The sequence below is a fragment of the Acinonyx jubatus genome, chromosome C1 (assembly GCF_027475565.1).
Source record: "Acinonyx jubatus isolate Ajub_Pintada_27869175 chromosome C1, VMU_Ajub_asm_v1.0, whole genome shotgun sequence".
Lineage (NCBI taxonomy): Eukaryota > Metazoa > Chordata > Mammalia > Carnivora > Felidae > Acinonyx > Acinonyx jubatus.
In genome coordinates this window covers 4,491,279-4,516,283 of record NC_069381.1, presented here as the reverse complement: position 1 = coordinate 4,516,283, position 25,005 = coordinate 4,491,279, and the positions used below count along the sequence as shown (strand labels likewise).

The window sequence follows — 25,005 nt, the reverse complement described above, 5'->3', positions numbered from 1 at the left end:
TAACAGACAAAATGCTCGACTAACTAGCTTAGAGAAATTACCAAAAGTGTTGCTGCTGTTGTTGTTTTTTAAGTAGGCTCCACACCCAGAGCAGAGCCCAACACAGGACTTAATAAACTCATGACCCTGAGATCAAGACCTACGCAGAGATCACGAGTCAGATGCCAACCAACTGAGCCACCCAGGCCCCCCATCAAAAATGTTATTTCTTTAATGGAAAACTATAGAGTGACATTTGATTCAAAATAAAACCCTAAGAGTCTCATTATTTAACAAATGTATCTCTGAAGTTTCGCAAATAGTCCAGAGGCACTATAAGTAACAGTAACAAGGTTCTACATTAGAAATTTAGGGGCACCTGAGTGGCTTCGTCGGGCCGACTCTTGGATTTCAGGTCAGGTCATAATCTCACGGTTTGTGAGTTTAAGTCCCACAGGGCGCTGCGCACTGACAGCAAGGAGCCTGCTTCGGATTCTCTCCCCTCTCTCTGTCCCTCCTGCCGTTCACACACGCAAAATCTCTGTCTCTCAAAATAAATAAACTTTAAAAGAAAAAGAAGAAGAAGAAAGAAATTTAACCCACGTAGAAATAATGGTTAAGGGACTTCTGTTAGTTAAGGAGTTAAAATGGGTCATTCAAAAAACTGGCTATGTATGCCTTACACCAAAAGAACATAAAGCTAAAAGTGTACATAACTACAGCAGAAAATTATCTGGCCTTTACAAAGGAAGGGTACAAGATACTCTTTGTTTCTGAACTTCTGTAAAAACCTTCACACCCATTTCCTCACTCTGGTACAACTACAGCCCCAGGCAGGAAAGCTGCAGAGCTTTCTTTATTTGGGCAATTGCTTCCTCATTACAAAGAGGATAAAAAGAACCATAACAAACATTCAAATAAAAAAATGGCTCCATGTAAAATGAAGAGTAGATAAAGTAAGTTTCAGATGATGAGAATGTTTTGATTTCTCATCAAAACAGATTTGTTACGAATGCTCACTTTAAGTACAAAGAAATATTAGTTGAAATTTTAAAATCAAACATATGCAGTAAAAAGTGATAGAAATATCCCATTAGCCTATTTTCAAAACTTACTCATGGATGTTTCAGGAGCCCTGGAGGCCTCGATGCCCATCCCTGCATCCCTGGGAATAACGCCTCACAGTTACATGGACGCGGACGACTACCCTCAGACTTCCAGATCCCAAGCCGGGACATTTAAATCATCCACCTTAACATCTTCTAATCATTAAAAAGCTAGAAATCAAAGACTAGAGCACACTGAGCCCCCACAACTTGATAAACCGCAGACTCCCCACCTACTGCACTTGGCTGTGAATTTCCGTCTCCTGTGTGTGTGTGTTGCCACACGTACCCACGGAAGACTGAGCACTCGTGAAGCAAACACTTGTGGAGGCCCCACCCGTAGCAAGAAAGAATTCCTAATCTCCAAAATCTCCTTTCTCTCCCAAAGGTAACTACTACCCTGATTTTTGGCCTCATTATTCCCTTGCTTTTCTTCGGGATTTTCAACCTATTACAGTCTTTGTTTAAATATCAGGTTTACAGAGATATCATTCATTCACATACGATAAAGAGTATTTTAGGATATTCACAAGGTTGTGCAAACATCACTGTGGCCGTTTTTACCTCTATTGATTTGGTCAAGCTGGACTTTCCCAGGATCCCTCTCTGAGTCCGCCTGAGATTTAAAAGGTGGAAGCGAGGGGCGCCTGGGTGGCTCAGTCGGTTGGGTGTCCGACTTCAGCTCAGGTCACGATCTCGCAGTTTGTGAGTTCGAGCCCCGCGTCGGGCTCTGGGCTGATGGCTCAGAGCCTGGAGCCTGCTTCCGATTCTGTGTCTCCTTCTCTCTCTGCCCCTCCCCCGTTCATGCTCTGTGTTTCTCTGTCTCAAAAATAAATAAACGTTAAAAAAAAAAAAAATTTTAAAAGGTGGAAGCAGAACAGCCTCAGCTCTCAGAAAGTGGGGGCAGACAGAAACGGGGGCCAGAGGATTCCAGCTTGTCTACCTGCTTCCTCTTGGGACACTAGCTTTGTTCCCCAATGGCTAGCCCTGATGACCAAGAAAAGACACTCTGCCTCCTGAACTTCCCGGCCCCCCCTCCGGCTCCACCTACCCCTACATGCCAGGCAGCAGCTGGCCAGAGGTGACAGCATTTCCTGCCTGGCTTCCCAGCACCCTGCAGGCTGCCCCTGACCCCCAAACCAGAGATTCAGGAGGGGCTTCCCGATGCTTCTCTAACCTAATTCTCCCTCTGGGCTCTTCCTGCTCTAGCTTCTCCCACAGGTGCATACAGTCTATTCTTCCAACAAATAAATCCCTTATTCCGTAACACTCATGGTGCTTCTGCTGCCCTGACTGGCGCCCAGAGTTACGTGTCTTCCTTGACACTGGCTGAGCACTGGCTCTTTTCAAACTTCACACAAATAGAATCAAACATTACATTTCGAGATTCCTCCCTGACACCGCATGGAGCTGTATTTTGCTCATTTCTCATTGTTCTTTAATAACCTATTTTATACTATATGCCATTTCAACAAACTTTTTATCGAAATATTACATACAAACAAAAAAAAACACAAATCACAAGTATATTCGTATGTGTCCATGTACACGTGTCACATCCATAATCAAAAACAGAACATTACTGGCTCCCCTACTCTCCAAAGGTACCTACTTCTGACATCCAACCTGTAAGTTCATTTTCCTGCTTCTGCAATGTTTTGAACTTGTATCCAGAAGCATACAATATATACAATATAATTTGAGAGTCTGGTTTCCTTCATACCACACTTTGCGAGTTATCCACTGCCTGAATATAGAATAAGCTCATTCATTTTCATTGCTGCACAATTTTACATTATATGAATATAACACAATTAATTTTTCCATTCTGTTGTTGGTGAGCATTTGGGCTATTTCTGGTTTGGGGGAATCTGGAATCACACTCCTGAGAACGTTCTTGTACGTATCTTTGGTATACATACGCGCGTTTCGGCTGGGAATATGCATAAGCAGGAGAGCTGCCGAGACACGTGGCGTGCATGTCTTGCACTCTGATAGGTAATTCTAGTTTTCCAACACTAATGTAGATGCCCTTCAGCAGTGTACGAAAGTTCCCACTGCTCTGTTCCCTCCCAGCACCTGATGCTGTTTTTAACTTAGTCATTTGGGCGTATGATGGCACAGTGCCACGGATTTAGTTACTTTTTCCCCAATGACTGTTGAGGACCTATGTATGCTGACCATCTGTGAAGTGCCTGTTCAAGTCTCTGGCCCATTTTCTATTGGGTTTGTCAGTCTTTTCCTCAAAATATTCTGATTACAGGCCTCTGTTGGCCAACCCTAGTCTATGGCCTGACTTTTCATGTACTTGATGGTGTCTTTTGATAAACAGTTCTTCCAATGTAATTCAACATTTCAACCTTTTATTTTACATAAAGTTAAGTGCTTTTTGTATTTTATTTAGTATTTATTTACTTTAAATACAAGCAACTGAACTAATGTTTTATAACGTATTATGTTATTAGCTGTTGTATCTGTTAGCTCCTGGGATCCTCCAAACCATTCTTAAAAAGTAAGTAGGATCACAGGGAACCCGGGTGGCTGAGTCGGTCGAGCGCCCGACTTCAGCTCAGGTCACGATCTCACAGTCTGTGGGTTCGAGCCCCACGTCGGGCTCTGTGCCGACAGCTCGGAGCCTGGAGCCTGCTTCGGATTCCGGGTCTCCCTCTCTCTCTGCCCCTCCCCCGCTCGCACTGTGTCTCTGTCTCTAAAAAATGAATAAACGTTAAAAAAAAAAAAACTGGAAAAAAAAAAAGTAAGTAGGATCATCCTGGAGGCACAGGGTGCTGGAGGTGCACTCAACAGGAGAAGAGGAGGCTGCCAGATCCAGCCACCTCGTATAACCTTAGCATCGTATAATAAACAACTTGTACCAAGAGCGCTCTTCAAACCATACCTAATCCTCATACATAGCACACACACATACACACACACACATAACATTCGGCCACACACAGGGAACACATGTTACACACGCATACATCACACCTATTAACATTTACCCACATACATAGCACATATGTGTAAACATTCATCCACATACACAGAATATATACACACAGACCTATAAAATTTACCCACATAAATAGAACACAGGCATGTACACATACATATAACATTTACCTACATACACAGACATAAACACTGACCCATACACATATATGTAACAATACCCATGTGCACAGAACACACATACACGTACATAACATACATGTAACAGTTATTCACACACATATAACGTTTCCAGTCCACATTCCAAAAACTAAAGAAGTCAACCTGGCTGAAGACTAAATTGTATTTCCAATGCAATCTCATGAAAGAAAGAGAAGATACAGGGCTAAACCAATAACACCAGCATCAATTCACAGAAAATCACAAGTAGATAATTTAGTGGTAAAGAGGAATAATGCAAAAAAAAAATCAAACAGTAAGAAAACTGAAAATTAATGAGTGGGTTTGAAGGAAAACAACTATTTTGGTAAAAGAAAGCCAAGTGAGATTAATCTTCACTACATATTAGTAAAGTATTTTGAAAGCCATACGAATTTGTTGTCATGGTGCACTTATGTCAGTGTCAGAAACGAACAGTACAGTGAAGGAAATGTGAAAATATACAGTGCAGATGGCTGTACTTACTCTCACACCAGTAAGACTGCCCACAATGGAACAATTACGAGAGACCATCAGTAGGTAGTACCTACCCTGAGAACTCCCTACATAAGGTTTGAACTAACCTCTTGGATCTTTTTTCCAGATCTTTCCCTGATGAAGCCAACAACATCAGTCTTCTGACAACCGAAGTTTCTCAAAAACTGATCATCTTATAAAATATGCTGTCTTTCCAAACTGGCTGGGCGGGCACTTTATCTGAAAGGCTCACTGTCACAGTGCTCTGGGATTAGATGGAAAATGGAACACTGAAGAGCCTTTCGGTATAGACAGAGAACAGTAGCTAACTGATGGAGATGGGCTATGGGAAGAAAAGTAGAAAGAATAATTTGTTACAAGCAAATGCTTCATCACATTAGGCTAAAATATTCAGAAAAGAAAAAGGATAAAGAAGGCGACAGGAAAAACAGAAACAGATCACCTCTGCCCAAGCAGACACCAGACTCTGAATGTTATCCACTGCTTGAGTCTTAGTCCAAATTCGGGAGTGTCAGCTGGTCCCAATGATCTGTGTTCTAATAATGTAATTGCACATTTCATAAAGTCCACTTGACTATTACAAATGTTCCCCTCCAGATTTCCTTCTGCTTACTTTTAACCACAGTGTGTTTAATTACAACGAAGGCTTCTTCTGAAAGCAGTCAACAGTACAGTTGAGGTGGTGACTCTCAACCGTGGCTGCACTTAGACTCTCCCAGGGAGCTTTTAAAAATCCCCAGCCTGGGGCTCATCCCAGAGACCTCTATTTAATTGGATGGGGGGTGGGGGGGGGTGGGGGGGGGGGTGGAGAGGGGGACCCAGGCCCTGATATATTTAAAAAGCTGTCCAGATGACTCTAATATTCAGCCAGGGGTGAGAACCACCAACATAAAGAATGAGCACTGGGAGAAAGAGCAGGGACCGGTTTGTCTGAGCTTCTCCATGAGGGCATTTTTACCATTTTGTACAGAATCAGAGAAGACCCACATATACACTCACCATGACACCCAAAAAGTGCTCCCCCCTATTTCTAAATACCCTTTAAAGTGTCAGTACCAGCCGCACGTGAGGGCCACTGGCCCAGAAAATGAACGTGTCTGGTCTGCGCTAACTTGGGTCCGCCCCTCTGGGCATCAGTTTCCTGAGCCACGGGTCTGGTCCGACACGCTCTAACTTGCTTCCGACACCCTGGGCTCCCAGGCCTCACTGTGGCAGCTGCCTGTAGAGGCTAGAAGCCCGAGCAGGCAGAGTGCAGTCCTGCCCCCCAGCTTCACCCAAACCATCTCTACTTTCGTCTATTTTCTACATTTAGGTTCCCCACAAGTTTATGTTTGAAAAAAATGGTTCAGCTGTTATAAAGACATTTTTTAGGTTTGAAAACTGCCAGACCTTCCCGTTCCAAAGTACTAGTATTCAACTGAGAAACCCAGGGCACACAGGAGCTGAGTCTACATTTGCAAAGAGGTAGACTCAGCTCTGACACGTCATGGGTGGCATGGCGCACCGTGACCACAGGGCATTCTGTCTGAGAGGCAGTCCTCTGAGAGGCATGTGGAAATTTTGTTTCTTCTTTCAAGGATACATGCCTGGGTTGGAGGGTGACATGGGAGCGGGGTAACCAGCGAGCTCTAGGATGGCTCCCGCCATCCTGGCCTCCAGTGTAAACTTCTTCCCTTTGAGTGTGGGCAGGAGGACCCACCTGGGGACCCGAGAGTTGCTTCTAAGCAACAGAACACAACCACATGATGGGATGCAGCTGATCACACGTGTGATAACATCAGTTAAGACTACAGCATTAGGACTGTCTCTCCCTTGCCGCCTTTGAGCCAAATAGCCATGTTGGGAAGGCACAAGTAACGAGGAGCTGACAGCTGTCTTTAGCTGCTAACCAGCAAAAAACTGAGGCCCGCAGTCCAACAGCTCACCAGGAACTGAATGCTGCCAACAATCCCATTAGCCAGGAAGAGGATCCTTCCACAATCAAGCCCTCAGATGAGAATCCTGACCAAAACCCTGAATGCAGCCTCAGGAGACCTTAGAGCAGAGGCCCCGGCTAGGCCTTGCCTGGACACTGGACCCGCAAAAACTACGAGACAGGAACTGTATGGTGTTTAAAGGCACTACGCGTATGGTAACATGGTCACACACAGTGTGAAACAAAGGACAGAAACAGCACACTCCGTGGTCCTGCAGTGAGAAGAGCAAGGCACAACCAAAGAGCTGGAAGAACATGGCTGAAGCTCAACCAAAGCGGGGATGTGGGCCTGAGATGAGGCTGGAGAGAGGGGGCGGCGAGGCTGAGCAGGGAGCAGGGAGCAGGTCGGCCATCTTAACGTGTTTCAATTTCTATCCAGAACACAGTGGAAAGCCCCTGCAGAGTGTAAAGCTAGGAAAAAACATGATTTGATTCGCATTTTCTATTTTAAGAGGGTAACTCTGACTGCTGTGGGGAGAATGAACCGGAGGAGATTCAAAACAGAGGCAAGGGAGGCACACAGGAGGCTCCTGTGGGGTCCAGGAAAGCAGTGGTGATGGCAGCGCTGGGAAGACAGAAGGGTCACAGTGAAGACGGAACCGGGCTCATGAGGCGGGATGAGAGAACTACATCCTCATTTCCCTAAACTCCAAGTGAAATGCAGTATTGTGTCTAACTGTGAGTAGAGCAGCAAACCTCAGCAACACAGGCTGCACCTGTGACTTGTAAATCGCAGATGGTTTTCATCCCAATCACCCATGTCATGATCCAAAGTAGCACTCGTGTTTATCATTTCTTCAAATTTATGGTAGTTACCGACCCACCACTAGATCTTGTTATTTAAGAACATTTAAGAAGTACATATGTTGTCCTGCCACAAATCACATCTGTGATATATTAAGACTTTGATAACTATTTCAGTACATTGGTTTCCTTTGTAATCCCAGAAATGGTTTGCTTTAAAAACATCATTCTGAGGGGCGCCTGGGTGGTTCAGTCAGTTAAGCGTCCAACTTCAGCTCAGGTCGTGATCTCATGGTTTGTGAGTTCGAGTCCCATGTCAAGCTCACTGCTGTCAGCATGGAGCCCACTTCGGATCCTCTGTCCCTCCCCCACTCGCTCACACGCATACACTCTCTCTCTCTCTCTCTCTCTCTCTCTCTCAGAAATAAACATTTAAAAAAATAAAAATAAAACATCATTCTGAGAAAGTATCCACTGGCTTCTTTGCTACAAAAAAAAACCCCAAGAAACCCCTGGGCGGGGGGTGAGTCGGTAAGGCCTGGTGATCTCAGGGGGTGAGAGCGAGTAAGAATAAAGACTACTACAGGGGCAGCAGATTTGGGGAAAGATCCAGAGTTCGGCTCTGGACAAGTTCCCTGAGGTGCCTATAAGCATCTGAGTAGGTGTCCGAGGAAAAGTCGGGGCCTGTAACTTGGGACATACGTGGTATCTTGAGCTGCATCGCTAGATGAGAATACTCATCGCTAGATGAGACAGTGCAGCGTGTGAACAGAGACTGCAGGGCAGAGCCTGGGGGAAGCTGACCCTTGACAGGCTGGATGAGAAGAAAGAGGTGCCTGGGGGCCGAGAGGCAGTGGCCCTAGAGGAAAGTGCACCCCAGAAGACGCTCGATCGCGAGCACAGAGAAGCAAGCGTCTGGGGAAGGAAGGGCACCGATGTTGAAAGCTGTTAAGAGGCTGCAGAGCGTCTGCCAGGTTTGGCGACTTGTAGGATATTGGAAAAGACGGGCAGTTTCACTGGAGCAGCGGTGGAGGGTGTAGGCAGGAACTGAAGAGTAACTGGAAAGTCAGAATGTAGAGGAAATAAGCGGATCGCTTGCTTGAGAAATTTTAAGGATTTAAATTTGGAGGATTTAAAAACGGGGCTGTTGATGGAAAGGGAAGCTGGGTTTTGTGGACATTAATCTGGACGATCTGGTAAAATGGAGGGACCAAGGATGCAGGAGAATGCAGGATGACTGCCGGACTCAAGCCCTTTGCAGGAGAGAGGGGTTGGCATCCAGACCTCCTGTGACCAGACTGGCCTCTGACAGAGGGAAGGAAGACACAGTTTAATGGTGGAAAGATCCGGAGAAGCAGCTCAGCAGCTGAGAGGCGGGGGTGTTGGTCTAGTGAGAAACACGCAGAAAGTATGAAGTGGTCATGAAGCCGGAACAGGCTGGGCTGGTGGAGAATCCTAGAAAACTGTGGGTGGTGAGAAGTGCTCACTTGGTAATCAGAATTAACAGAGACAGAAGTCTGATTCTTTATCCTGTTTTTCTCTGGCAACACTGAGCTGCTTGGGTGTGGGTAGGGTTCACTGGGAACAGGGATTTGTCCAGTTGGGTGTGACAGCAGGAGAGAAGGGCAGGAAAGTTAAGGGCATCTGTAGGAGAGTGACTATGGACTATGGAGTATGGAGTTTGAGCTGGATGGGAAAACAAGAAGGGAAAAGAGGACGCATGCAGATGAGGTGCAGGGAAGACCCCTCCGAGGAGGAGGGCGTGTGTGAGCGGCACGAAGGTCACACGCTAGGGAAGTGAGGGGAACTGTGGGCAGCTGTGGGTGAGGAGAGGAGCTCTGCCAACGGCAGGAAATGCTGGCCCGCTGGCAAGTGACCACGGACGGTCCACCAGCTGGCTGGCAAGTGACCTCCGAGGGCCCCAGAAGAGTGGAGCACATAAACTCAGTGCCTTGCCTCCTGGAAATGACAGCTTTGGATGCACCTGTCAGTTATGAGATGGGTCCTCTAGAATGCAAGCTCCACAAGGCAGGGATCCGTTCGGTTCATGCCTATTGTGCCCAGAGCCTAGCATTCCATAAATACCGCTGTGTATGACTGTTATTAAAACGCAATGAAGTGAAGGAAAAACCGAGGCAGGAAAGGGCTGAGCTCTGTGCTGTATGCAGGACGCACTCTCCACCGTGGCACCGAGTTGTGGCCAGACCACAGCAGGTCCCCGGGGAATAAAAGGCAGATGTTCTACCTGGACTTCAGAGATCTGGCCAACCACCGACAGGATGACGACAGCATCTGACAAGGTGGTGGGTGGGGACCCTGTAGTGGCTGCTGACAAAAGTTCTGTCCACGGACCTGGGGGCATCCAGATGAGTCATCAGTACACTCTGCTTTATTGTAAGTAACCATGTTAATTCTTTCTCTGGGTATCTCCAACTCTATAAACTGTTTCTTGGTCTTGCTCTAGGTTCCTGGCTCAGGGAACCCATTCCAGCTGACAGTAGACTTGGCCCCTTCCTTAGAGGTCTTCCCTGAATCTCTGCACCGAAGACGGCCCCCACTTCACTCTCCTGGCGCTGGGATCTGTGCTTGCCTTGTAAAATGAACCACAATTCCCTTTCCTTCGCAGCAAAACTCCCACCAAGAGTCACTAACACTTGCAGCCCCCACATCCTCACCCATTTGCCCTGAGTCCTCCCATTCCATTGGGCCTCGGTGCCCACCACGCTGCTGAAACCACTCATCGGGGTTACTAAGAGCCTCCAGGGGCCCAAACCCAATGGTGACTTCATCCTCATTTTACTCAACTTCTCAGTGGCCTCTGATTATACCCTCTGCAGTAGGAAGATTAGTGGTCCAGCAAAGATAGCCACATCCTAATCCCCAGAACCTGGAAATATGTTGTGTTAACATGGCAAAGTTGCAGGTGGAATTAAGAATTAAGACTGCTAATCAGCTGAGCTTAAAAACCGGGAGATTATCCTGAATTATCCGATGGAACCAATGTAATCATAAGAGTCCCTAAAACTGGAAGCAGGACGCAGGGGAGGTCAGAGTCAGAGAGAGGCGCGTGGCGACGGAAGCAGGGTCAGAGACACGCTAGGTTGATGGCTCTGAAGACGGAGGAAGGGGCCACAGCCAAGGAATGTGAGCGGCCTCTAGAAAGTAGATCAGGCCAGGAAACAGAATTCTCCTCTAGCACCTACAGAACGGAGCGCAACCCTGTCTCCGCCTAGATTTTAGCCCAGTGAGCCCAGCGGCGAACGTCTGACCCACAGAACTCTAAGATAATAAAGCTGGGCTGTTTTAAGCTGCCAAGTTTGTGGTAATTTGTTACAGCAGCAAAAAGGAAACTGCTACACCCTCCTTGAAACCCATTCTTCCCGGGGCTTCCACCGCACACTTGTGTGGTTTACCACGACTCCGCCGGCTCTGCTGCCTCCCGCTCCACTCAGGGCTTATCTCGTCCCTTCTCCTAAATATCGTTTGCCCCCAGGGGGATCTCATCTAGTCTAATGGCTCTCCAATTTGTATCTCCAGACAGGACTCCTCTCTCTCACTCCCAGACAGCTGCCACTTCAGGGTCTGACAGCCATCGCAGAATCAATACGTCCAGCCCTACCCTCCCTTCGCCTCCGTCTCCTTTGTCTCTGTTATGAACACCAGCAAGGAGGTCGTGGCTGAGGCCACACACTGGCGATCGTTCTCGACTTCTCCTTTCTCCTACCTCCTATGTCCAGTCCCACGAGTCCTAACACCTCCACCTCCAAAACGCATCCCACTTTTCAACCTCTCCTCTTCCCAAGATCGCCAGTTATTACGACAGCCTCCCCACTGGTCTCTCTGCTTCCCCTGTTGGCCACAGAGCAGCCAGAGAAAGACTTTGAAAATAAAAAAAAAAATCCATATTATGTCACTCACTTCCTGAGAGCTTATCCTCCGGTGACTTACTGTTACTCTTAAAATAAAATTCCAAGTCTTTCTGCCTACCAGACACTGAGAGCTAGCCCCTGCCTACCCTATCTCACCTTCCAGAGGCTCACTCTGCTCCAGCCAGGAGGTCTTTTTTATTGTTCCTCAAACCAAATGCATTTCTACCTCCCGGCCTTGCTACTCCCTCTGTCTAAAACATTCTTCTCCTAGATCCTCAAGCAGCAAGCCCTCTTTTATCATTCGGGTCTCAGTTCAAAGGTCACTTCCTAAGAAAGCCAAACTGCCACTGGGGAGCCTGGGTGGCTCAGTCGGCTGGGCGTCTCACTCTTGGTTTCGGCTCAGGTCACGATCTCACGGTTCGTGAGTTCAAGCCCCACATCATGCTCTGTGCTGACAGTGCAAGCCTGCTTGGGATTCTATCTCTCCCTCTCTTTCTGCCTCTCCCCACCCCCCAAAATTAAATAAACTTTAAAAAAATTAAAAAAAAAAAAGGAGAAAGAAAGTCAAACCACCCAAGTAAAGTACTCATACCTCAGTATCCTGCTGTATTTTCTTCTAGGCACTCTCCGAAATTCTTGTCTACTTGTCTACTTGGGTATTGTCTTTCCTTCTAAACTCCATGAGAACACAAACTTATCTGTCTGTTATCCTCATCATCTTCAACCAGTGCATGGCACACATGAGGCCCTCAAAAACATTGCTAAGCATAAATGAGAGCATAAAATGCAATGGAATACTACTATGCAGTCAGTAAATATGATGCTGTGGATCACTGTCAAAGTCCTAAGATACACACAGCATAGCAACAAAAAGCCAGATTACAAAACTACATACACGGTATATCTATTCTGAGTTAATAAATATAATATACAGCTACATCAGCACAGAAAAATGTCTGAGGAGACATCTATCAAAAAGTCAACTGTTTCTTTTCTTTTTTTTTTTTTCTTAATATTTATTTATTGGGAAAGTGCACGCAGGGGAGGGGCAGAGAGAGGAGGACAGAGGATCTGAAGCAGGCTGTGCGTTGACAGGCTGACAGCAGTGAGCCTGACGTGGGGCTCGAGCTCACGGACCACGAGATCATGACCTGAGCCGAAGTTGGACGCTCAACCGACCGAGCCATCCAGGTGCCCCAAAAAATCAACTGTTTCTTCCTGATGGTAGACTTTGGGGAGATTTGCCCACCTTTCTACCTGTGCCGCGTGCTGTGGGAACTGACGGCAGGGAGGTGGTGGTGAGTGGGTTGTCCCTCTCTCCTGTTTCATTTTCCATAAGGCAAGAGCTACTCCACAAAGCAGAGACTTGGCTTCCCACCTCAACCCTGCTCCCACCCTGGACAGGAGTGACTTATCTCACTGCTGAGTTTGAGATAAAGAACTGAGTGTGCCTGCCTTGCTCCTTCCTTCCATGGGTTTGGGAACTGGAGCTCGCACACAGGCAGCACACTTTCTGCTCTTCTCTCCCATGTCAGAACTTTTTCAGGGGTAACTCCCATGGATGTGTTTGTCACTACCAATCACCAATACCAGCCCAGGCTGGATAGTTCAGAGACAAAGTATAAACCGTGTCAGTTGGTCACTGAACACTCACGATGTGCCAGGCGCTGTTTTAAACTCTCTGGATCCAGTAAACAGGGCAGAGGAAGACTCCCATCCGCCTAGACCTTAGCAGGGGTCTAGGGGCAGCCGGACAACACACAATAAGAAGTAAATTATACAGTCTATGAGACGATGTTACATGCTAATTCTAGAACACTTAGGTCTCATACCATCTTCATTCGCAAAACAAAAAATACATAATCACCCCACAGCAGGTTCTCTGAATTGCTTGAGAAATTGATTGTTAAAAATTACTGGAAAATGCATAAATACAAAGATTGTGATTAATAATGACTAAAGCATCTAACAAAACTAATTCTTAAAACAATTAGAGTTAGGGAGTCGAAATGTTGTTCAACAGCACAAAAATAAAGTAAAATTCTAGCATTCTAGCTTTCACATTAACAACTGTCTTCTGATGCCAGGAAAGGGGTGCTGTCGCTACGTGGTTTAAACACAGGAAAAATGGGAAATGACTCTACTCTGACCTCAATTTTATAGATCCTGCTTAATTTCAAGCTTTTTTAATGTATCCTTTCTCAGAAATGGGAAGCAAATGGCACTGTTCCTTTCAAATCTTTCTTAACGTTTAAAAAGGTAAATATATTTAAGTGTTTTTTCCCCTGTTCTTTCTGAGAAAGCAGCTTTTGAAGCCCTTTCTAAATAAGAACGCAGCTTCCAACAGGATAGCTTTCTTCTTGGCCAGCTTCTCTGAATTCCTCCTGTCCGGGACCAGGAACATGAAGAGGGTTGGCCTCTCTCACTCTGTCCTGAACCTTCTGTTGGGACTTTCCCCCTTTCCTGAAGTGCTACCCACCCTTTCTTTAAAAGGGAACTACTTCACGCGTGAGTTACACACAGAATAATGGTCCCTCTTTTTCCAAAGGCTTTTGGTCACTGAAGACCCACTATGTGCCACTGTTTTAAGTTCTATGGATCCATCAGTAAACAGGACAGGTGTCTGCTCTGTAGATGTTAGGCCTTTTGAAAAACCCTAGAACTAATAAGCAATTATACAAAGTCTATCACCTTCCTATATACCAGTAATGAACAAGTGGAATTTGAATTTTAAAATACAGTATCAGCACCTCCCCCCCCCCCAAAAGTGAAATAACTATGCATAAATCCAACAAAATACATACTAGGTCTGTATGAAAAAAAACTATAAAACTCTGATGAATAAAATCAAATAATTAAATAAACCGAGACATAGTCCATATACACAGATAGGGAGACTTATTTTCAAGATGTCCATATGTCCATTCTTTTAAACTTGATCTACAGATCCAATGTAATCCCAATCTAAATCCCAGCAACAAAATGATTCTTAAGTTTATACAGAGAGGCAAAAGACCCAGAATAGCCAAGTCAATACTGAAGGACAAGATCAAAGTCAGAGGTGGGTGGTGCCTGGGTGGCTCCAACGGTTAAGTGTCCAGATTCTTGATTTTAGCTCAGGTCATGATCTCGTGAGATCAAGCCCCACATTGGGCTCTGCACTGAGAGCAAGGAGCCTGCTTAGGATTCTCCCTCTCCCTCTCTTTCTCTGCCTCTCACCCGCTCATCCTGTCTCTCTCAAAATAAACAAACTTAAAAAAACACACAAAAAACAGTGTGGTATTGCCAAAATAGACAAATCAATGTAAACAGAGAACCCAGAAATAGACCCACATGAAGACAGTCAACTCATCTTTGACAAAAGAGCAAAAGCAATACAATGGAGCAAAGATAGTCTTTTCAACAAATGGTGTTGGCTCGTAGGTGGAATTTAAGGAACAAAACAGATGAACATAGGGGAAGGGAAGGAAAAATAAAGTAAGATAAAAAAGAGAGGGACGCAAACCAAAGAGGCTCTTAATTACAGAGACAAACTGAGGGTCGACGGAGGAAAAGGGGGGGTGGGGGGGTGGAGGTGGGCTACATGGGTGATGGATGGGCATTAGGAGAGCACTTATTGGGATGAGCACTGGGTGTCATATGTAAGAGATGAATCATTAATTCTACTCCTGAAACCAATACTACACTATGTTAACTAACACGAATTTAAATTAAAAATAAAAAAATAAAAGATAAATAATTTTTTTAAAAAGGCAAATGGTGTTGGAACTGGACATCCACATGCAAAAAAAAAGAATCTAGATCATACATCCTTCACAAAAAATCAAGTGAAATGATTCCAGACCTAAATGTGAAATGCAAAACTATAAAACCCCTAGAAAATAACACAGGAGAAAACCTTGATGCCCTTGGGCATAGTGTTACTACACCAAAGGCACGATCCACCAGGACCCATGAAAGAAGTAACTGTTAAGCTGGACTTAAAAAAAATTGAAATCTCTGTCCTGTGAAAGACAAAGTCCAGAGAACGACTGGGAGAAAATATTTGCAAAAGCACATCTCATAAAGGATAACTCTCCGAAATATACAGAGAATTCGTAACACTCAACAGTAAGAAAGCAAACAACCTGATTTAAAAATGGGCTAAAGATTTTAACAGACCAAAGAAGAGATATAGATGGCAAACAAGCATATGAAAAGATGCTCCATGTATCAGTCATCAGGGAAATGCAAATTAAAACAAGGAGATACCCTTACACACCTATTAGAACAGCCGAAATCCAGAACACCAACACCAGCAAATGCCAGAAAGACAAGGAACAACAGGAGCTCTCGGTGTTGCTGGGAATGCCAACAGGACAGGCACTTTGGAAGACAGTTTGACAGTCTCTCATAAAACTAATCATACTCTTACCATAGGACCCAGCCACCACACTCCAAGGAGTTGAAAACTTATGTCCACACAAAACCCTGCGGATGTTTATACCAGCTTTATTCGTAATTGCCAAAACTTAGAAGCAACTAAGATGGCCTTTAGTACATCAACAGACAAACCATGGTCCATCCAGACAGTGGAATATTAGTCACCACTAAAAAGAAAAGAGCTACCAAGCCATGAAATGACATTTTCACACCAAGAGTGCACCATAATGGGAACGAGGGACTCTGGGTGATGATGGTATGTCAGTTGTAAGAGAGGTACCACTCTGGTGGGGGGCACTGGTAGTTGGGGAGGCTATTCATGTTTGCGGGCAGGGGTTGTTGTATGAGAAAACTCCCTGTGCCTTCCTCTCAATCTGCTATGAACCTGAAACTGCTCTAAAAAAATTTAAACCTTAATTTAAAAACATTTTTTTTTCCTAACAGAAAAGGTAGAATGGGTGGCCTGGGTTCAAGGGCTCCTGTTGCAGCATCTCTGGTGGCCATGCCCTCTATCATAAGCTCCCTCTGACTTCAGGCACAAGAGGCTCTACTTTCTAGACCAGGTCAAGCTACCTCTCAGCTTCCTGTTTTCTTGGACATGGAACCTTCTCTTTTTTTCCCCAGAAACTCCTTGGGAATCCAAAAAGAACGAACTCAAGGTTAAGAACTCAGAATTCCACCTAGATGTGCGCACGCACCCCTGCTCAGTCCTGCCCAACTCCCCAGAGCCGCAGCCCCTTCCCCTCTCCTCCTTTCTCCCCAGGTATAAACAACAGGTTGGTTGAGTTTCACATTTATTTCAACTCTACACCCTGGTTCACCAGACCAGAGAACACACAAGCACCAAAGCATATGAGAAAGCCTCAAGAAATCCACACATCCTACCCATAATACTCTCCCCTACAGAGAAAACACTCTCCCAAACACAAATGTATCTTCATCACATCCACCCCAGCCCATCTGTGGTTTCTCAGCCATCTAGAAAGGATTTCTTTCTGTGTTTTTTCTTTTTCCTTTTTTTCCAGCTTTCTAAAAGCATTAAAATTGGAAAACTTAGGTTATATTTTAGGAACTTCTCTTAAAATCTTCAACAGAACTTCATAATCACCAAGAATACAGAATTTATCATTAGAAACATTTGGTAGGTAGTATTAAAAAGACTGGAAGGTGGACAGACAGGTAGGTAAGTAGGTGTTATGAGGTTCAGCTTTAGGGATCTGCTGTTTTCAGCTATTTGGGCCAAATGGAGATGGGAAAGAAAGAGAGTGGAGATGATCCTTCAAGCTACCTCTTCAGAACAAGGTCACAAAAATTAGAATATGCCTCCACATAACTCCTACTGCCACCCGTACTTTTTTTTTTTTTAGTTTATTTATTTATTTTGAGAGAGAGTGCAAGTGGGGAAGGGGCAGAGAGAGAGTGGGGGAGACAGAGAATCCCAAGTAGGCTCCATACCACCAACACAGAGCCCGGTACAGGGCTCGAACCCACGAACCATGAGGTCATGACCTGAGCCAAAGTCAGATGCTTAACCGAAAGTCAGATGCTTAACCAACGGAGCCCCTCAGGCCCCCCTGACCACCTGTACTTTAAAAGGGCTTCCTATATAACAAGATATTAACAGATGCTTTAGATAAATACCAAAACACAAACTGCATTCTCTTACTTCTAGGTACAAGAGAAAAAGATTCTAGAAAGCTCAATTGTATCCCATGAAGCCAAAGTACACCAAAATATACCTGAGAGGTATAAGGGCAGCAGAGCTGGGACTCAAGTCAAGTGAAATTAATCAGAATACACTTCTAGGGGGCTGAGATTCTTCATCTAGGTTAAGTTTCTACCCAGAACTTGTTAGAAATGCACATTCTTAAGCCCCACCCCGAACCTACTGGAGCAGAAACTGGGGGTGGAGCCAAGCAATCTGTGTTTTTAACAAGCCCCCCAGATGATTCTGATGCCAGCTCAGCTTGAATACAACGGAGCTAAAAAGAATGCCCACCTCTCCATGTATCCTTCCCTTTTCCATCTCAGCTGGTTTTCCAGCAGGACTCAGCTTCCCTTATGGGAAGTCATCACCACCAAAGTCTCCCACCGTTACTACATAGCACAGGGCAGTTGATCCCCATGAGACCCACTGCTCGGAGGGCACAGAGTATACAGAGTTTCAATGCAACTGAAAACTCTACTCAAGCCCTCTTCTTCCCTCAGAAAAACATGGCCCCAACTGGATCCTCACTGGTACTTGAACATTTTAAAAATCTCAGGAAACAGCTGTGTGTTAAGACCTGTGCAAAAGGACAATCTATTCAAATTTCAGCTCCAGTGCCAGACAGGTATCAAAGCTTGGGAGGAGATACCAAAGAAGAACCTTGAGGGTGCTGACTCCACTAAGTCCAGGGAGATGGAAAACCCCTAAGCTGTTGGGGTGATGAATATGTTACAGAATTACATGGTGGTGACGGTTGCACAACTGTGTATATACTATACTAAAAACCTCTGAACCAGGGCGCCTGGGTGGCTCAGTCAGTTAAGTGTCCGGCTCTTGATTTCGCCTCAGGTCATGATCTCAGGGTTTGTGAGATGGAGCCCTGTGTTGGTCTCTGTGCTGACAGCGCAGAACCTGCTTGGCATTCTCTCTCTCTCCCTCTCTCTGCCCCTCCCCAGCTTGCATGCATGCACATGTGTGCGTAAGTGCACATTCTCCCTCTCAAAATAAATAAAAACATTTTAAAAAATAAATTAAAAAAGTAAAAGTCACTGAACCATATGTTTTAAAAATAAAGGATGATTAACAGTAAAAAATAAATAAACACATACCCCAGCTGGACCCAAGCCTGCCTTGAACGTCCTCCACTCCCAAACAACTCTGAAAGCAACAGTGATTGAGCCTCCAAAACTGGAGAACTGGGCTTGCAACATATCCTAGAAGGTGACTTAGCACGTTCGTGAAGACTGAATAGAGGCCAAGCAGGTGGCTCACCCAGCACTCAGCTGACAGGTGGCAGAGTCAAGACTAGACTAGATAGAACCAGTTCCTGACTGTCAGTTCTGTACTCTTTCCAGGTATCAGTGGTCCTTGAGTTCACTACGAAAGTTTTCATTTCACATCTTAATTTAATATAACCTGAAAAAAATAAAACCTAAAAACCAATTTTTCTGGGGCGCCTGCGTGGCTCAGTCGGTTAAGCGTCCGACTTCGGCTCAGGTCATGATCTCGTGGTTTGTGAGTTCAAGCCCCGCGTCGGGCTCTGTGCTGACAGCTCAGAGCCCGGAGCCTGCTTCCGATTCTGTGTCTCCCTCTCCCTCTGCCCCTCCCCTGCTCACGCTTTGTCTCTCTCTGTCTCAAAAATAAATTAAGAAACATTAAAAAAAAAATCTTGGGGCGCCTGGGTGGCTCAGTCGGTTAAGCATCCGACTTCGGCTCAGGTCATGATCTTGCGGTTTGTGAGTTCAAGCCCCGCGTCGGGCTCAGTGCTGACAGCTCAGAGCCTGGAGCCTGCTTCCGATTCTGTGTTTCCTTCTCTCTCTGCCCCTCCCCTGCTCATGCTCTGTCTCTCTCTGTCTCAAAAATAAATAAAACATTAAAAAAAAAAAAATCTTTCTACCACACAGATCCACTGCTCAAGTTCGTGGTCTATGATTACAACTGCCTGGGTAGCCATTTAAGATGTTCTCAGGCTAATGAGAAAAAGCAGAAGTGAACTTCAGACGAAATCATGTATTTGTACCAAGGCCTAACAAGAGACTTCTAGAAATGCCTGCTGAGCAAAAATCAGTTTCTAAATATTCAACGGAGAGAGGGATGGGGTCACTGCAGGGCACATGATAGTGCCACGTGCCAAATTCAAAAGACCCTGCTTGAGAACACTCACTCTTACATTCATGTTGCAAGAGACTTTGTGTGTGTGTGTGTGTGTGTGTGTGTGTACATATGTATATATATATACATGTATATATATACATATATATGTATATACGTATATATATATACACACATACATATACATATGAGTTTTATATCTGCGTAAGAACTCCAAGAGTTCACAAATTTATACTGAGTTTTTTGCGTTTTTACCCTTTTCATTCATTCAACAAATATTTATTGTACAGACTATGAGCCAGGTATTCTCCTAAATGCTACATTTTGAAATAATATTATATAATAAAAATCATTTGGATGAAAACTAAGGTAGGTCTGCAGGAATTTCCCTCCTTTAAAAAAAACTTCTTTAACATCTTATCCAAATATCATAAACATCACTCTAACTCTCTGCATGGAAGAGCTGCTTCTCCTGCCGTTCCTCAGAGCCAAACCCGCCTGCTTTGACCTCTCCTCACCTGTCATGCCCCACAGATGTGGAAGGACATCTGCCCCCAGCATTTCAGTACATCCAATCTCCTCTGCTACTCCCAATGCTAAACTGATACAGGCTGACTGATTTGCACGCTCATTTGGATTCTGGTATCCATTCATCTCACCTCATACTACTAAGTTAAACAGAGGAATTATAGTTAGCCCAACTGCTACAAAATTGTCACATTTAATTTGACATCTGATGCCATACATTGTATTCAAAATTCAATGGCTTCCCTCTTAAAACTTCACTCTCGGTCATGGTCACATCTGCACTTGCCTATCTGCATATTAACCAGGAGGGCCCTGCCTGGCCTCAGAGAATAACCTGAGAACATCTGAACTGTTCTCACAGCCAAAAGCTACACAAAGCAAAGGCCAAGCTCAGGTTAACTAGCCTTCTGAGTCATCGATGAATACCTCACTCACTTTCCTAAGGCTAATGCTTTTGCTTTGAGCTCCCATCATGGAAGTCTGAAGGGTGCTCAATGATCCCCCCCCCAAAATGTGGATCTATATTTCAGAAAGACAACATATATATTCACTAGGAAAACCAATCATTGCAAAAATTAGAGCCCTAAATGTATGATTCTATAAGGTATACAAAAGAAAAATTAAAATACAAAAAACACTCAAGAATATATGCGAACACAAAAAAAATGAGCAAAGGAATTTTGAAAAGGTGGCTTCTAATTAAAATAAAACAACTGAAATGAAGTAGAAGATCATAAACCTCAGTCTTAAAGCCTATTTTCCTGACCTGAATATAAAAAATTGAAGGAAACAAAAAATACTCAGGACTTAAAAGTGTCATTCTCTCCCTATAAAGGGACCCTCAGGTTCCTTGGCCTGAGTTAGAATGCACCAGTCTGTAGCTATAGGCTCTCTACCGACATTTTAGGATTAAAGAAGACGCATTTTATATGAAGATCTCTGAAGCTACCACCAACTTAAAAACCTTCGATGCAACTTTAAGATCAGTACAAACTAGAACTCTACTTTGCTTACTCTGGAGAAACTCTGCATTAGAGGAAAAACAAAAGAAAGAGCATTAATAGTTCAAAAATAGTAGCAAGCAAAAGCGGTTTGAACATTTAAGGAGAACATTCTCACTATAAAAGGTTTGTTGGTGTGGCATTAGTTTGGCTTTGGAAGAATGCCATCTGAAATCCAGATCCAGCGACGGGCCGGGGGGGGGGGGGGGGGGGGATGCAGTAGTTATATTTTAAGTCAAACAGCTAATTAATGACTAAACAAAAGAAATTTCAGTCTGGACAACGTACACAGAGTACTAATATGTGTAATTACAAATAGTCATTTGTGCAATCAGAAAGTTACATTAGCATAATTATTTCTGGCTCTGGGCCTTAAAAATATTAACTTAAAATGTAGAAACCTTATAATAGCGCACCTAATGAAGATGTGAATACCAAAACTGATTATGAAATAAGAGCTGGTTCTTAAACAAATTTGCTCTGTTTAAATGCATTCCTTCTCTCCTGCCCTGGATATAAAAATCAAACCTAACCCTCAAGTTACACACAGATTCAAAATTTCTACTTCTAATATTTTTTTCCATTATCCGGAGCCTATATATTAATATTCATTAAGACTCAAAACTACTTCCCTAGGAAAGGGGTGCTATTTAAAAAAAAAAAAAGTTCATACAAACACACATTGAGTTTATATATGATACTTATATATGATACTTAAAGATGTAAATAAAGAAAGAAGCCAAACAATTTTAGAAAACAAGAAGATCAGAAGTCACTAAACAGCTCACAAGATCTTGAGAAAGTCTATTTGAAATTATTCTTTGGGACCGAACTGTAGACAGAACAGGCTCTGAAAGCAGGCTGCAAGGTAAAATTCCCAAGTCCACCACTCTTGGGCACATTACTTAACATCTCTGTGGCTCAAATCTCCTCATCGATACCATAAGGATAATCACATAACCTGCCTCACAGGATGAATTCAAGGAGTAAATGCGATTATTCACATCAAGGACCCACCAGTGCCTCGCACACGATAGATGCTGGCTCAATGCTGGTTGCCATAATTACTGCCGCCGCCGCCGCCACCACCACCACCACCACCATCATCATCATCATCATCATCATCATCATCATCATCCCTCCTCTGTCACCTGCAAGAACCTGAGCAAAGGGTGTGTGTGGCTGAGAAAGCCTAGTCCAAAACTGATTTGTTTTTAGACACAACATTTGTTTTGCAATTGCAAGTAACATTCAAGAAGGGCAGGAGCTTTTACCTATTCCAATGCAGTAAGAAAGGTTAAAGTAGCTTAGTTGGACCTCCCTACCTTCTGGTAGTCTTCCTTTTTAGTGACTTTCACGTCACAAATATTTGCACATGAACCCGTAAGATGAATCCTATGTTAACTCTTTTTACTCCAAAAGTAAATTACAGAATGGATTTGCCAAGTACACTAATGTGGTTAAGAGTTATGGGTCTTTGATTAAAAGCCAAGACAACACACAACAGAATGAACATTCCTACGAATTAGTAAACAATGTACAAGAAATTAAGCTCGGAGAGAGATGGGCCCTTGCAAGTGTGCTAGCTTGACCGAATTAGTCAACCACTTTTTACCAACATACCCTCAACAGGAAAAGGAAATACTGCATATCTTGTAATATTATACGGCTTAGGAATAATTACACACGGTGCCAGCCACCAGCAAGGAACACAGGCTCGATAAATGGCAACATCTGAATGGGCACAACCTTACTCTCCCTCTCGCAACAAATACGCGGCACACAGTACAGAAGTTGGGTTTGCTCAAATAATCACCAATATTGCAACACCGACATGAGTAAAGGAATCTCTCAAAACTACGGAGGAGTGCCATCATGCCCAGGACGTGCACTGCACACACCCAGCAGAGAGCAAGCGCGGGCGGCAGAGACACCTGGTACAGGCAACTCCGGCCGCCAGGCTGCCGTGCACACGGGCCGCGCAGGGACCTGGAAAACAGGGATCGGCCGTGCTCTCCTCCACTCTCCCTCCCTCCAGCCTCTCCCAGTGGGAGCGCTTCATCCCAGGCAAGGGGGATCTAAAGCAGTTTTTGTACAATACCACTCCTAAATACAAGCTTCTTCACTGAGTCCTCCACCAAAACACAGCAACCTATTCCAACCCCAGACGGAAACGGGCCCCTGCTAATGGCAGGATGGCTACACTTTATGAGCGACTCGAGAGGCCCCACGGGCAATTCTGACTAAGCGTGCCTCTGCCGTACACAGGGCCTACAGCCCCAATGAGAGTCAAGTCCACAAAGTACACCTCCATCGGGTCCAGTGTCAGCGTGCAGGCTGAAGAGCATAGGGAAATGCCAGTGCCCAGCTAGATCAAAGGAAGCGCTTTAACACAAGTACTGACTGTTTTGTTCCTATCAGCCAAGCCAGTTAAAAAAAAAAAAAAAAAAAAAAGGCAGGTTACCATCCCCACATAACACTGCAGAATTAAGGACTCCTAAGACTTCAGCTGTCACTCCAAGATTCCCCTATTTTTCCCAAAGCCAAAAATAAACAAGAAAGAAAGCCGATGTCCTCTGCATTGAAATGAAATATGGGCCAACCTTTAAAGTCCGTTCTCTCGTAAGAGTGTTTGTCGGTGTTGAGCTGACACAGAACTGAGAGAACAATGGGTCACGAGGGAAGAGGGTGCGCGCCTCGACCCCTGTGGGCTGAGCCACCCCTGCTGCCTCCAGCCACCCTTGGGACCACGCTTTGTTCACTGGTGTTTTCAGCAGCAGTGACAGCGTGCGTGAACCATCCGCGGGTCTCAGAGCCCCCAGGTGTATGTTTCGCCAGAGAGGGGACCATGGTCTCCCCGCTAGACGCGGACTTTCACAACACTGTGGTCTCCGAGGAGCAATGGGGGCCGGCGTCCTAGAAGGAAATACAGAAGAGCTCTGTATCTTCCTTTTAAGCTCATCATCGACAAAAATTGTTTGTTATGTATTTTATAACGGATCTGAAGTAAGAGTCGAGTGGAATGTGTCAACCACCGGAGGTAAATAAACATGAAAGTGAAGGCCTGTGCACAGATCCAGTCTACCAAGTGGGCTTCGGCTACCGTGACTCCAGCTTCAGAAGACCCTTAAGACCACGCATTTTAATTAAGCACTTGCTGGTTCTGGTTTCAAATATAATTTCAAAACGTAATTAAAAATAAATTGCCAATTTCACGTAAAACGTAATATGGAAGAAATACATACCAATTACATGTTTTATTTCATTTCTAAATAAACTGGAGATAATGTATAATGGTGTGGTAGCAGATCCATGTTGCAGGGAGAACTAAGAAACATACTGAGGTTTTAAATAATTCATGACCTAGTTATGACCTACTGAACAGTTCCCAAATCATACTATTTTGTTTAGAGAGTAATGAGCTATGATTAAGACTAATTTTCAGCATATTTACTTCGTTTTCACGTTTACAATAGTTAATCAATGACTGATTAAAACAACAGGCCTCTAAACTGGCTAATGTTTGTCAAGGTAACAGTGTTCTGTCTAAGGGGGAAATATAATTTATGCAAATAATCAAAATATACGTACCTCAAAAGAAATTTAAAATCAGTGCAGACAAGGAAACAAAGCTATGAGGGTCTAGCGAGTATTTAAATCTGTAAACTGGAGTAAGTAGAGAGACTCTCACCCACAGAACCTCTTAAAACTCAAAATAAAAGCACTCTGGGTCAAGAAGTTAGAGCAAAATAATCTTGCAAAAATAAGGTAAACAGGCAGCACTATTTGTCTTATGTCTTTTAACAAAACCGAGAGCCCAATACAGAGGGTGCGTATTTAACTTAACTTGGAAGTGAACGCCGAACCAGCAACACAAACTGACTTAGAGCAAGGTTGGAAAATGAGTAATCAC

At 44.4% G+C, this 25,005-nt stretch overlaps 1 protein-coding gene across 18 annotated transcripts in view; it reads right to left on the bottom strand.

The window, feature by feature from the left end:
* The window catches only part of CAMTA1 (calmodulin binding transcription activator 1), an 853,369-nt gene that overhangs the window by 793,661 nt on the left and 34,703 nt on the right, over positions 1 to 25,005 (bottom strand). The gene's annotated exons all lie outside the window — the stretch shown is intronic.